A 15,151-nucleotide genomic window follows, 5' to 3' on the forward strand; every position below is an offset into this window, starting at 1 on the left:
GTTGTTCTAATACCACAAAGCCTTTGTGTGCAGCCAGAAGATGCCGTCTTTCTTGGGCTAATGATCAATGAAATTTTTTTCTGTATGTGTGGTGCCAATTGTTCCTGGCCCTGCAGGTAGATTCTCGACATATTTTGGACTTGATGTYGGCCCTTTGTTCCAGTTTGAGAGACGTGGGCAGCAGTGAGTAGGTTTTCATATGAACAGTAAAGGAAACATGATGGGTTTTTTTTGGCCTGATGCCTGTAAATGATAAAATCTGGTTAAATAATGTTCATCTTTGTGGAAAGTTTTGTTAACAATGGCAAATTTGGCATTACATAACCTGACCCCTGTTTGGTATTATTTTGGTTTTCCTTTGTTGTTTTACTTGTCTTCGTTTATTTGGATTTATGTAGCTGTGTTCTGTAAGTTCTGTATGAAAGCCTCAGCACACGGGTTCAGCAGAACAACTCTCGGTTGTCAGGTGTTGACCGGCTTCGGCTCTGCTCTCTCCTCAGAAATCCTTTAAGATATACAGCTGCAGCTCTGGCTGCTCGCACTCCTGAGAACAGTGGGTGCACAGTGTTAGCGCCACAGACAAAGTGACGATGTTCTGCCCACATCACACTCACACACGGTGCCAAAAGCCTCAAGCTGGAAAGGTTAGAAAAGAGATCATTTTTTCTTGTGCGCTCGTTAGTCTTGTATTTTTTGGTGACAGATGACTGTTAGAGAGGGAGGACAGCAGCACAGCTCAAAGACAGCCATTCTGGGCTTTGGTTAGTTATGTATCCTGAGACCCATTACAAGGACACAGTAAGCTTGTGATTTAAGTTATCCGTTGCTCACTAAATGAACATCAGTGCAACTTTGACAGAGGAGGCCTTTTTGGAAAGTGTTCCTGCAGATGTTTCCACAGACTGCTGGATTTACAGGAGGAAGAGGAGGCTGAAAAACTGCTGAATAGGGAATACCACACTAGTGTTTTATTGTGACTTTTAAGCATAATCCGTGYTCTGAAGACAACCGGTTTGGTATAAAAATCTATCAAAAACTACTATTGTTTCACAATTTGTACCACTCTTTAAGCTGCACTGTCAGATTTAAAATATTGATCTACAGAGTGTAAAAAAACAAATCGGACAACTGTAGGTTTGTGTGCAAACTAGATAATTTGGAAACATAGTGCATTTATTTTACTTGTTTATTTAAGCGTTTGAAACTTCCCAACGATAAAATGAACTTGTTAATGTATCAGTCAACAAGTCCATTCTTAGCAAACKGTGGTAACACTGGATGTGCTTAATGCCCATAGTTTTAGTTTAAAAGTTGTTGATTCAAATTAAGATATAAATCTTTKAGAAACAAYTTAAACTGTGGTAAAATGTAAATATCCTCCTGAAATTTTAAAGACAACAAAGTACCTGTGACATCATTTTTTTAAATAAATATGCATGCATTTTTGGAAAGATAACATTAATAACATAGTGCAAAAATAATTTCACGTTGCTGACTTGAACAGTTGTTGAGATGTTTGTCGGTAAAATAACAGGAAGTGATGTCAAAAGGGAATGTCTGCAAGTGAACAGAGCATTGCTACAATGGTTAACAATAGAGACTGTAGAGAAGAATCTGATGTTTCTTTAGATCAGTGGTTCCCAAACTTTTCAGCTTTTGACCCACAAAATAACAGTAGCAGAGACCTGTGCCCCCAACTATTTTTGGATGATAAACATTTGTATCAGGTCAACAAAACATGGGAATAGTAACAATTTTTATACTAAATTTCTCCATTTTAAATATACTAACCTCACTCCTGTGTAACAACTAAGGCAAAAATGTAATTAATTCAGAAAATTTTTTCAGGACCCCACCTGGATGTTTCGGGACCCCACTTTGGGTCCCGACCCCAACTTTGGGAAACACTGCTTTAGATCATTTTTAATCACTATCAGAGAGAACTGAAGAAGAGTCAGAGTTCAAATATTCATCAGGGAGTTTTATTTTTTTAAGAATTCCCCTTTGATGTCACTTCCTGTTTCTCTTTGGCCAAGMCAAGCTCAAAAGAAAATWTGCCAGTTAAGTGACAAAATGGAAACAATCRAGTATCATGCCAAATATCTATATTTTTTTACTTGTATTTGAAGGATACRGGTCACATGTACTTTATTTATTGACCCATATTAAACAAGGTAAATTCCATTAAGATCACAAGCCTATTTTACAAGGGAGGCCTGGACCTGAAGGCAACCTAATGTGCATATTTTTGGTCTGTGGGGGATACCAGAGTACCCGGAGGAAACCCGTGCAAGCACGAGGAGAACATGCCAACTCTACAGAAAAAACCCAGGTCCAAACTGGGTAAAATTAAATTGTTGCTTTTTTGTTTGATTGTTTTAAATAACACTTAACCTTAATTTTGCAGTAGCTACTGCTAAAACTAAATAAATCCTCATTTAAAAACTCACGACTTCATACGCCTCTCACATTGTAGCGGTGTTTTGTGTTCCTAAGTTGTTTTGTTTCATTAATATGTATTAAAAGTTGTTTATGCAAAGGCCAGTGAGGGTTTTGCTATGAAGTTTTAGTCAGTTTGAGGTTTCAACTTTGGTGATTTATTTTTTATTCAGACATTCTGTTGTTTTCTTGCTGAGTTTCAGATTGTTGTTTGACCCAACTTGGACAAAGCTTCAGTTATCAGACAGATTTCACATTTGGCAGCTGAATACTTTGCTGTTTATTGCCTTCTCAGAACCCATTTCAGCCCTCCACTGTGCTTGAGGGTTGGTRCATGACGTTGGTTTCACCAAACAAGAAACTTTGCATGAGAGCCAAAACTTCCAATGTCGGTCCAATTTGTCCAAACTACTATGTTGGTGTTTTTAGGAGACGAGCCTCCCTTCTTGCTGCCCCTACAAACTCTTCATGTCTTATCTAATCCACCTATTATGAACTTTAACAAGTGTGTGTGTGTGTGGGGGGGGGGGGTCTATGCAGTTTTGCACAAATTTTATTGATTAGTACAAAACATTCAAATAAGACCATCCTTCTGATAAAAAAATTAGGATTAAAAGTAAAGTTAAAAAACATTTAATGAAAGCTGAAGTAAAGACACTATATACTTTATTATTTTAAAGTGGGTTGTTTATATTAATAATTTCTCATAGATACAGCAGAATTAACTCACAGATAGTTTATGGTTTCAGTTTTATCAAAGGTGGCATAACAGAAGTATTTTCATCTTTTTTCATAAGTTTTTTTTCCCTTTGATCTTACATGTTCTATTAGAACAAATGGCAACTATTTATTATAATTTGTCAGTTTCATAACGTAATGAACATTGTGTTACTGGTTTTGTGGCTCTGGTCAAACTTTTTTTAGTCTGAGAAAAAAAGAAAAATGGTTCTTTTGATTGTAAAGTTTGCAGACCCTTGTTCTAAGATCATTGCTGACATTTTTTTTTCTTTCTCAGCATTGACTAACACATCTGTCAAAGACTGGAAAACAGCCAAAAATGTGTGTCTAGATAGAAAAATCCACATTAAAAAAAACCCTACAAAACACTTTGTGGCTTATGTTTGATGCAGAATGTTTCTGTTTRCCGCCACTGTGGTCTAACTCTTCTTGAAGTCTTCTTTGGTCTCATAAATCTTAAAAAACATGGAAGTAAGTCTGTTTCCTACTCACTAGTGATGTCAGCACAGAAAAGTGCAAGAACATTTATGGGATTAAAGTGGAAGTGGGGACTGAGCTGAGGGGAAAGCACTCAGTGCTGATGGCAGTCGGTGGGTGGAGTTAATGTATACTGTGTGGTGGTCAACTCTGATCTGTAAGGGTCTGGGTCTTCCTCTATGCAACCTGCAGCGTAGGATCACTTGTCTCCTCTTCATCACCTCAGCTGAAAGTTTGCATCTTTTCTCCTCTGCTTGCCTTTGGATCCTCTGATCAGAGATGAACACACAGGTTTTTCCAATTAAGAAGGGCTGTTGAAAAGTTTTGGCTTCAGGCAGCTGCTGTCTTTGCCCCCTCTGAGATCCTCTTGTTCGTTCTGCGTGTTTTCTCCTCTCTTCTTCCACCTCTCTCCCAGCTCAGCCTGGAGTAGGGCGGGAAGCGGTGAGTACACTTTTAAACATTTTCATCCCTCTCATTCAGCTGCTGATTCGTTCGAGTTCAGAGGGTGCTGATTGGCACTGAGCAGTTGTCTTTGGCAGAGTGTCAAGATGCTTCCCACGGGTGGTGTAAATTTGGGTGTTTTGAGCTTTTGGGGCAGCTAATCCCATCAGTGATTGGTTATTTTTCTTACCAACTCTGCTGTCTGACATTTAGACTTGATGAAATGTTTATTTTCGTTCATATTTTATTTAGAGAGGGCACACACACCATGAAAACTTGTGCAGTGTGGTGTTCCTTTATGCCTGCATGTATTAGAAGTGTAATGTTGCAACATAGTGCTCATTTTTCAAATTTATTTCTTAGTAAATTGACTATTTATTCAATAATTGTACTCACCATTTTCATGCAACAGTTTTAAACTGAAATTATCTTATGATGATAGTGGACAGAGCAATTTTGTTCAAATTTCATAAATGCAATATACTGAGATCTTGTAGATGTGTTAGTCCTCAGAGTTCTTGAGATAACAGCTACTACCACACAACATTTGTAAAACGGACTAATTTCTAGCCCTTTTTGTGTCGGCTGATATTGATTAACTGTTGTGGTCGTTTTGAATTGGGGTGACTCCAAAGGTTAATCAATGGAAAATGCACATCCAGTCAGGATTTCATTCAAATCTGTCTTGTGGTTCCTCAGATATTTCTTTAACAAACAAAGTAAAATGGCACACATTGCATACTTTTTAAAGTATGAGTTGGAAATAATGCTCAGCTGCTAATGCACCAGTTTTTACCTCAATATACAATATATTAGGGATGCACTAATATGAACATTTCAGCAAATATGGATATCCAGTATTTTAAAAACACACAATTATTTATATACATATATGCACAAATACATTTTTTTCAATACAGTAAAAAAAAGTATCAGACCGCTGACATGACTCGCTACCTCAGTTATTCCCGGCTGTGCAGCATCATGACCAAACAAATATCACTTGACCAACCATTTCCCCTCCCAAAACAGAAACACAAAGCTAAAAAGTAGGAAATGTATATCGGATGTTAATATTGGCCCAGTTTTATTTATCGGACCGATGCCAATATTCTAAAAAAACTGACCGATATCAGCTGAAACCAATGTTAGTGCCGATATAGACATTTTTGTGTTTTATAAGGTCAGCTGGATTTGGTGGCCATCCTGAATAGAAGATTTTATCAATTGTAACTGTACTAGCCTGGCCCTTGCCTTCCAACTTAGCTCCGCTCAATTCTAGTTTCCCTTCTCTGCTCCGTCTGGGGTTTCTCCCATAGACAAGGATTTCGCTGGCAGATTTTTAGCTGGGCCAATCAGAGAACAGAACGTCAATTTTCTGYGCAGTGTCTGCTTGTATTTTATTTTACCTGGGCCAATCAGAGAACAGAAGGAGGAGCTTTGAACGACGTCGACTTTCTGCAAAGTGTCTGCTAGTTAGTTTAGCATAGCATGGAGGAAGTGAATGAAGCCAGTCTGTGCTGATAAGGCTTCCAAATTAAAATAAATTTGTCTGACAAAGCAGCAGCTCTCATTTACAGTCGTCTCRTTCAGCTCGGTATATTTCTCCTCTCAGTAGGGTTGTTTACAGCACACGTGATTTCCAGTTAGCTTCTTAGCTTAGCCTCCGTCACAGCGACATACGTCGCAGCCAACTGATCCAATCATTTTAAACTTCAGCAGAGGCCACGCCTCCTGCAAGAATCACTTGTCTGTGCATCAAGTCCAGACCCTTGTACGAAGCAAAGTGAAGGACAGGGTCTGGTTTAAACCAGGCTATAACTGTACATGATTGTTTTCTGAAAGTTTCTATACATTTCATCTAGCATTTCATTGGACTGTTGCTAAAAATCAAGCAGACTCCAGTAGTTATTGGCAAAGTTTTCTAAAACTGATCTAGCTCAATCAATTAGGGCTGAGAATGTGTTGGTGGTCGAGTCTCACACCAAAACTGAGCTCCATACATATAAAACAGATGGATTTGAGCCATTTTTGTGTTTTGTAGAGCTGTTTAGCTGTTGCGATGTTTGAGGTAATGATTAAAGTCTTCTAATCATTACTTTCTGATAGTTTTATTCAAATACGTCCAGTGGTTTGTGAGATATTTTGCTACAGGTACAGACAAATGAACATATTCACACACAGGCAAAAATATGTCATCACCTTGCTTTTGGCAGAGGATGATTTCTGAGTTACGTAAGCAGCCCAAAAGTATCACTTCAATCTTTCCATTCCCTGGACTGCTGTTTTGTTTAGCTGCCAATGTAGCCGTATCGAGTGGGTGGCTTCATCTTTAGATAAGGAGAGAGTGAGAAGTTAAGACTTGTAAGGGAAAGAAGAAGAAGAGCAGAGATTACAGATGGTGGTGATTTAGCTTCAGCAAGACAAGGGGTGGAGAAATCAGGTCAATGAAGAACAGAAAAGAGGTTGGACAAAAGTCAGTTTTGAGGCACGACTTGTGTCACCTCAGCTGTTGTGATTTAAGCGATCTGAAAACACGCATAGCTTGAAGAATCTCCCAGCTGTGCAACATGCCTTTTTTATTTTTAAACCAGACTCTCATATCAGGCTGCCAGCTCCAGTGAGTGCAACATTGTTTCTGAAACGTTTTGTGCTTACTGTCCATGCGAGGTAACTTGTGCTAATTTACTGTATTTGTATGAGATATACAGTATGTTGATCACGATGAGATGCTACTGGACCGTAYTGGCTTGTCCTCTTGACCAGATCGTGCAGTTTACGTGTGTGGGGTTCAGTGCTAATTGAACAGTAATTATTGACAGTGCAAAGTGTGTTTGGAAGCTGGTGAAGCACATTCCACACAGACATGCTGGCAGCTCTGTTTGCACCCGTGTGTGACATGTTAGTAACCCGCAGAGGGACGACAAAAAGAGGCTTGGTTTTGGTGCTGAGTGAGTCTTTGCTATCAGCATTTGGTATTATTGTAATGASCTAAACAGAAGGCAGCCATCTTGAAGGAACGCATATCAGCCTCAGTTAATGCCATACTTTTAAACAAAGACATTACTGTTTGTTGAGAATTTACACACTGTAGTTGTTTTTTGTCAAACCTTGAAAATAACATTATGTATAACTCAACTCAAAATGTCACAATTCTTTGCTAAGAAGTTGAMGTTTTAGGAAAGGTATGTGAAAGAGTATGTGCTGTAAATAACACTCAGCTTTAGCACCATGTCTGTAAAGTTGACTGAATTATAGGCAGTTTTGTGTTTGCTAAGGTGCGTTAGTTGTGGTGGCCATCTAAAAGTGAGTATTGGCTCTAAAGGTATTCACTTGTAGTGGTGCATTGAATAGATATTACCTATAAGTTTCAATAAAATCAAAGACAGAGTTGACTTCAAACATTTAATAGCAAGATTTAAAATAAGGATTATGTGTAAGCTGTTAGTGTTCAAAATATTGGCTGGATTTTAGTTTCAGCTACTACCACACCASATTTTAGGTCAGTATTTKTAAATGTATTATTATTAGGTTTTTTATATGCTTGTTTCTGTTTACATCCTTTACTGCCAGGACTAAACCATGGTCCTGAGGCGCTGAAGGGGTGAGGTCACTTTAGGGATAATACCCTTCGTTGTATGTGTGCTGTCGTCTGGATCTTGTGAATTTTGATGTTGCTTGGAATCCTGTCTGTAAATTTCTCCAKTCCTTTCTTTACAAGTCTTAGAGCCTCCATGAGCACTGGTATTGTTTCAGTCTTCATGTTCCACATCCTGCTAATTGCAATTTCTAGATCGTTATACTTTTAACGTATTTTTTTGTTACGTTCACATAGGTACAGAGGTTATGTGCAGATAGAAAAATCTTTAGGTAACTTTCTCGATAAAATATTATTGTTGACAGCTGTGGAAAGACTCGTATTTTCTTTCTCTCTGCACTTCCTTCCAAGACAAACGTCTTCTGTTTCAAAGTTTATCCAGAGTGCAAGACTAGAATCTACTTAGTTCACTTAGGCAGAAGGAAGCATGTGGAGCTGAGGTGGATGGAAGGCAGAGGCATGAATCACATTCTGAAAGTGGAGCTTCAGATGCTCCACAGGCGTTGAGTGTGGCAATTGATTTTGAAAGTGAGCGGTGGTCTCCTTCTCTCAGAGCTCCCCTCCGTCCTGCTGCTGTTTGTCTTGTGTTTGTRTGTTTGAAACTAATCAATGGAAAGGAGCTCACAGCGGTGTATCAACGCAGAGCCACATCGATCGGTTCTATTKATTTTAATCCTAATTATCTTTCATCATCTGAATCCCTAAAAGGATTGTAAATGAGTCTCTTCTGCACTCTGTTTGTCCCTGCACAGGTTGTTTTTAAAATCATGCCACTATTTATACCAAAGAGGGTGAAATTTAAAGTCCAGTAGTTCTTAACAAAAGTAAAATGAGACGTCAGTCTCTTGGCCAAGTTGAGTTGATCTGAATGCAATCCAGATTTTAAAGAGGAAGACTAACATCTGTCAGATATGCTGTAGTAGCTTACAGGCAGCTGTGCGTTGAATTAAAAGTTAATGTAAATGGGGTCAGAGTAGAAATGCCACCAGGCTGATGTTTAGGATAAATAATATTTACTAAGTTGCCCATTTTAGGTATTGTGCAGGATTGTTTATATCAGTTCGCCTCCAACACAAACCCAGCTGCTAAACGTGTTTATTCTAAAACTGAAAAATGACAAAAGTTAGAAAAACAGCAAAGTTATCATAATTCATTTTAAACTGGAGGGATTTTGAGTGAAACCGCACATTATTAGGAATAAATTTATTTATAATATTGCTGCAATCTCTTGATCAGCTTTGGCACTTAGAAGTTCCATTTGATGACCAATTTTATTACCAATATTATGGCAACCATACATTTTACATATATTGTGTGATCCTGAAAGGCTAAACAAAGGGTTTATCCTTTGGGTACCATGAATGTGTGTCAACATAAACAACTTTTAAGATAAATCTAAAATAATATAGTAGTGATGCTACAAAGCAACTGGGTTTTTCCTCTGGGGACTTGTTTGTATCAAACTCAACAATAGTCTTTAAAAACAGTTTCAGGCTTCCCAGCTTTTTTTGTTTTAGTTGATCAATATTTCTCCCTTTAGAAACATTTGCCCAAATTATGAACATGAATGTTTGTTTTGAGGAGGAATTTTTCATCAGCTTTCTATGACTCTGCAAAATTAGTAGAACTCAAAACTTTGAGGAAAGTTTTGACACAGAAAAACCAAACCGTATTTGAGACAAAAAAAATAAATAAATGTGTGCACTTCAGCAAAAAAAAAAAAAAAAAACAAAAAAACAACCTCTCTGCTTGCATGCAAATGCTAAAAAATAATTGGTCTGTTAAGCTTTCAGTTGGCAGCTGCGGTAAATCAGATAATGTTTGATGAGAACGTATATACAACACTAAAAATGGTGTGTAATTAGATCAGTTATGATAGACTGTGAAAGAGAAAACAAGGTCAGTGGTGCAATTCAGTTCAGAAAAAATTCTCATTTCAATTAAACAAAGGTTGCCCTTGCAATTCTTTGTATACTTTGACATTTTGTCAAACTGGCCCAGTCTTGATACATTTAAAATACACAGCAAAAAGACAAGTGTGTGTGCATGTGTGTGTGTGTGTGCGCGTGTGTGTGTGTGTGCGTGCATGTGCAGAGTGCTCTGGAGACTACTGAAGGTGAAGAGTGCAGTCAGAAAAAGCAAGCTGCCACGCAGCTTCGCCAAGCGCAGCCGCTGATAAGGTCGTCCACGGGGAGATGTCGACACTCAGGATCTGTCAGTCAAACACAGAGGCCTGCTTCCGCCCACTACTTTACAGAAGAGGGATGGGAGTGATTGCACGGGGGGAGAAGGGGGGAGTAACTGGGATGGAGTGGTYGGGGGAGACAGATATGGAGTGTCTCTGCAACAGGATGAAGAGGGTCGAAAAAAAGAGGAATTAAATGGAGCAGAATCGATAGAGCTGTAACAAATAGGAAAGGGTGAATAAATTGGAAACAATGTGTTTGTGATYCGATCTAAAGCAATGTAACCATCCTATGTTGCACCTAAACCATCTATCAACTACCTTAATCTCCATTCTTTTTCATTTTTTACCATTTTCAGCCTTCATAGAGTCTGAATCAAATTCAATAGAGCCTCCACAACAGTTTATACGATAAGAGATGTGAAAGTCATTCTGCCCTAAGTTGAGCTATTTCTTTGAGCCTTTCTCCTGATGAGGAACAAATGTTAGTTTAGTATGATTAAGTCACGCTTAAGGAATCTATCATCGTAAGAAACCTAAAGAGAGAAATATGTTCACACTTGCTCCCCTTTGATTTTGGTTTCCCGTGTAGCATCATGAGTGTTAGAATAAGGCCCCAGATGTTTCTTAGCTATCTCCTTTCACCATCTCTTGACATGGTTGTGAAATTGGCCCAAGTGTTGTTCAGATGGCCGAGGACCGCCTCTGGTTCTAAGAGTTCACGAAAACACAGAGTTTCATGAGTTACAGAGCAGACTTCTATCTCATGGAAAACCTCACAGCTGAGCCACAACTAAGCTTATTAGTGTTTTTTTTTTCCACATTTCCCAAGTTTTTCCTAACATGTTTGTTTGAGGACACACAAGTCCCACAATAAACATACCTATGAATGAGGTCCAAGTTCCATTGAGGAAAATCTCTGTGTGGAAATTTCCATTTTTGATCACATGCCACAAATATAGGTTAAATTAGAGCAGAGCTGCCCAAAGTGGGGCCTGCGGGCCAAAATTGGCCCACCAAGCCATTTCATTTAGCCCACCAGCAGGTTGTAATCTCCTGTCTTATGTAGAAACACTACATTTCCACTTAGTCATTCCAACAATTGATCCAACTATATAAAAAGCTATAGATGGTCTTAACTCGTTACTTAATTGATCTTGGCATAATGTTAAGATTAATCAAAAATGCAAGTAACTACAAGAGACATTTAGATTAGAATGAAGCACACATCTAGATTTGCACACTTTAAAAGATCATAAATACTAAAATTTTAATTTATGAAAAGTCTCATGAGCCTTTGCTGCCCAAGCATACGTCAGATTTTCTCAGTGTCCTTGAGCTAAAAAACAAACAAAACATGTGGGCCACTGCACTGTCTGCTAGCTTAATCATAAAAAATAAAACAACTTTACTTAAGAAGTATTTGCAWTGCATGTATGATATTATTGCATTTRGCCCAYGGCCCTCAGATTGATTTTTCATTTTCGCCTTCTCAATGAAAATGTTTGGGCACCCCTGAATTAGAGTTAGTGTCACTTAACACAGTAGGTTATAGCTGTCAGTCCTTCTGGCCTCAAAAATGGTTTTCAAACTGGAATGAAGTGTTATTGTTATTTAGAATCAAAAACCTGATAACCAAAAATGTAATATCTAAGAAAATTTGATATTTGCTCCTAATAAAAACTACTTAAAGCCAAACTAATGAAGTTTTTTTAGAAACCCTGTGTAAAGTGTTGTGGACAATGTACATGGACTGACTAAACTAAAATTAATAAAATATGATTTATTTTTTTAGACAATTATTCACTCCTCCCACACCTGAGGCAAAATCTCGGGCGYGGGAGGAGTTCGGAGAGGCCATGGAAAAAGACTTCCACACAGCTTGGAGGTGATTCTGGTCCACCATCCGGCATCTCATGGGGGGAAAGCGGTTCGCCACAGCACTATTTATGCTGGGGATGGTGTGCTGCTGACCTCAACTCAGGACGTTGTGGGTTGGTGAGGAGAATACTTTGAAGACCTCCTTAATCCTATGGACACGACTTCCCATGAGGAAACAAAGCCTGAGGACCCTGGGTCGGACTCTCCAATCTCTGGTGCTGAGGTCACTGAGGTGGTTAAAAAGCTCCTCGGTGGCAGGGTGCCAGGGGTGAATGAGATTCACCCAGAGTTCCTTAAGGCTCTGGATGTTGTGGGGCTGCATTGGTTGATGCRACTCTACAACATCGCGTGGACATCGGGGCAGTTTCCCTGGATTGGCAGACTGGGGTGGTGGTCCCCCTATTTAAAAGGGGGGACCGCAGAGTGTGTTCCAACTATAGGGGGATCAAACTTCTAAGCCTACYTGGTAAGGTCTATTCGGGGGTTCTGGAGAGGAGGGTCTGTTGGATAGTGGAATCTCAGATTCAGGAAGAGCAGTGTGGTTTTTGTTCTTGTCATGGAACAGCGRACCAGCTCTACACYCTCAGCAGGGTCCTGGAGAGTGCATGGGAGTTCGCCCAATCAATCTACATGGGTTTTGTGGACTTGGAGAAGGCMTTCGACCATATCCTTCGGGGACTCCTGTGGGGGATACTCCAGAAGTATGGGGTTCTAGGCCCATTGATACGGGCTGTTAGGTCCCTGTACGACCAGTGACAGAGYCTGGTCCACRTTGCCAGTAGTAAGTCTGACTTTTTTCCATTGAGAGTTGGACTCTGCCAAGTTGACCTTTGTCACCRATTCTGTTCGTAACTTTTATGGACAGAATTTCTAGGCGCAGCCAAGGTGTTGAGGGGATCCTTTTTGGTGACTTTAGGATAACATCTCTGCTTTTTACAATTGTCGTAAAGCAATAGTTGTTTGCTCCAAAACAACAAATAAAGGCTTAGCATTCCTTGAAGGAACACACTGTTGCCAGAATTTTAAACTAAAAATATAAGTACTGATTTACTGGTTGGTCTACGTTTCTATCCTCATCTATGGTCAAAAGCTTTGGGTAGTGACTGAAAGAAAGAGATCGTGGGTACAAGCRGACGAAATGAGTTTCCTTCGCAGGGTGTCTGGGTTCTCCCGTAGAGATAGGGTGAGAAGCTCAGTCATCCAGGAGGGACTCAGAGTAGAGCCGCTGCTCCTCCACATCGAGAGGAGCCAGTTGAGGTGGCTCATCTGGTTAGGAAGCCTCCTGGACACCTCCCTGGTGAGGTGTTTCGGGCACGTCCCACTGGGARCAGACCCAGAGAAAGACCCAGGACACGCTGGAGGKACAATGTTACTCGGCTGGCCTGGGAATGCCTTGGGATTCCCCCGGATAAGCTGGCCAGAGTGGCTGGGGAGAGGGAAGTCTRGGTCTCTCTGCTGAGGCTGCTGCCCCCGCGACCCAACCTCGGATAAGYGGAAGAAAACGGACGGATGGACAATTATTCAGTAATCAAAGCATCCATTATCTTTTTCTCCGCTTCTTCCATCCAGGGTAATAGGGGTCACTGGTGCCCATATCCAGCAGTCACTGTGAGGGACAGGGTACACCCTGGRCAGGCCAAGCCCATCACAGGGCCATATAGAAACAAATGATCATGCTCTCTCTCACTCACACCAAGGAACAGTTTAGAATTACCAGTTAGCCTAACATTCATTTTTTGACTATGGGAGGTTTTTGATGCTGGATAACAGACCTGGAGAAAACCCATGCAKGCGCAGAGASAACATGCAAACTCCACCCAGAAATATCCCCAGCTGGGATTCAATCTTCTTCTTGCTGAGAGGCAACAGCTCTACTAACTGAGCCACCATGTCACCGCATTCAAAGCATTTTCAGGTTTGTTAGRGTTTTGGACACAACCCCAATAGAGGTTATAGGGTTTACCAGATGTCTGGTCTAACCAAAGATAATCAGGCCTTGGTGCATGTCCCTTATTCATTTGGGTTTGGTAAAGGTTTATGGTCTAAATCGAGAAGCAGGTCTGGTTTTTAGGTCAGTTTGCTTGCCTTATACAAATACTTGATCCAGTTTGACAAATTTCAACATGAACTTCAACACTGATACAAGCGCTTGTAAACTTTGCACTTTTAATTTTATAAAATCACATCTGTATGATCTGCAGCTCAAAAAATGAGCTCAGGCTCTGTTACATTACTGTGGCACTTTGTAAACTTAAAAGCTGGAATCAGTGGTTATAGTTACTGTGTTGCCTGGTAACATTTCTTCTTTCCCCATGGCAACAGAGAAAACCAGCTTCGCTTCTCTCTTTTCATCCTTGTTTATAATGCCAAGTTGCCATAAATACAGGACTTCGAGGAGCCCTTATGGTAATTCGCCCTGCTTGTGGGGCAACAAAAGCTTTAATTAGGCTGAATGCCAACCATATGGGACAGCAGGTAGGCTCCCTGCATGTGTGGTCCAAGCACATTTAACACAGATACACACACTTATGCACACATTAGGTAGTTTAGGAAAAGTGGTTAAAGAGGCCAGACTCAAGATTCTGTGCTGCAGGCTAATGCTTATGACATGGTAAAGATTAAAGTCTCCACAAGATTCATGTTGTTACATGATCTTTAGGTAATGAGTCCCACCTACACAAACTGTTGGTTTTACACTTTCTGTCTCAGAGTAAGACAAGAAAATAGCACTTCTCATATGTGCATATAGCTATCCAGCTGGATTGATCTCTTCAACACAGACTCAAAGCCCGATGGGAAAATTGTCTTTAAACTTTTCAGAGCTTTCAATGCAGTTTTGACTCCAATCTGTCAGTTTTAATCCAGTGTGCAACTTTAAGCATGTAAAAGGTCCAGGCCAAGACACTTACAGTCCTCAGGAGGGAGGAGAGAGGGGCTTGCAAGAAAGTTCAGCTCACGTAAACAAAGCAACTCAGTTCATTTTTAGAGTTTGTAAGGACTTACAGCTTCTCAKATGAGACATGGAATGTCTTCATAAAACAAGAAAATAAGTCCAATCACTGTTTTTTAAATCAACTAATTTTTTTAGCATTTCTATATGTAGCAGTTGATGTTTGTAAAATCAGTACTGAATCTTTACTATAAAAGTGCTTGTTTTTGAATCAAAGTAACTATTTTGACTTTGAATAGAAAAGGCTGTTTCTTAAAAACTAAATGGCACAACTGAGTTAAACAATATTTGAATATAAACCTTGTTGTTTTAAAGGGGCTATATCATGTAAAATCAACTTTTTTGAGTTTTATATCGTGTTAAAATGTTATCCTCCCATCAAAACATGCCTAAAGTTTTGCTTTGACTCATTCATGCATGTTTGAGGAATCCTGTGCTGTCC

General features: G+C 39.7%; 1 protein-coding gene across 2 annotated transcripts in view; it reads left to right on the forward strand.

The window, feature by feature from the left end:
• Positions 1-15,151, forward strand: part of prickle2b (prickle homolog 2b) — a 138,512-nt gene that overhangs the window by 56,536 nt on the left and 66,825 nt on the right. The window contains exon 1 of one of the 2 annotated variants that reach the window (XM_014009868.1): positions 4,034-4,095. The exons of the other annotated variant lie outside the window; for it this stretch is intronic. The gene's annotated coding sequence lies outside the window, so the exon portion shown is untranslated. Of the gene's footprint in view, positions 1-4,033; positions 4,096-15,151 lie in introns of those variants that run through there. 2 annotated transcript variants of the gene reach the window in all.

This window comes from Austrofundulus limnaeus, unplaced genomic scaffold (assembly GCF_001266775.1).
Source record: "Austrofundulus limnaeus strain Quisiro unplaced genomic scaffold, Austrofundulus_limnaeus-1.0 Scaffold62, whole genome shotgun sequence".
Lineage (NCBI taxonomy): Eukaryota > Metazoa > Chordata > Actinopteri > Cyprinodontiformes > Rivulidae > Austrofundulus > Austrofundulus limnaeus.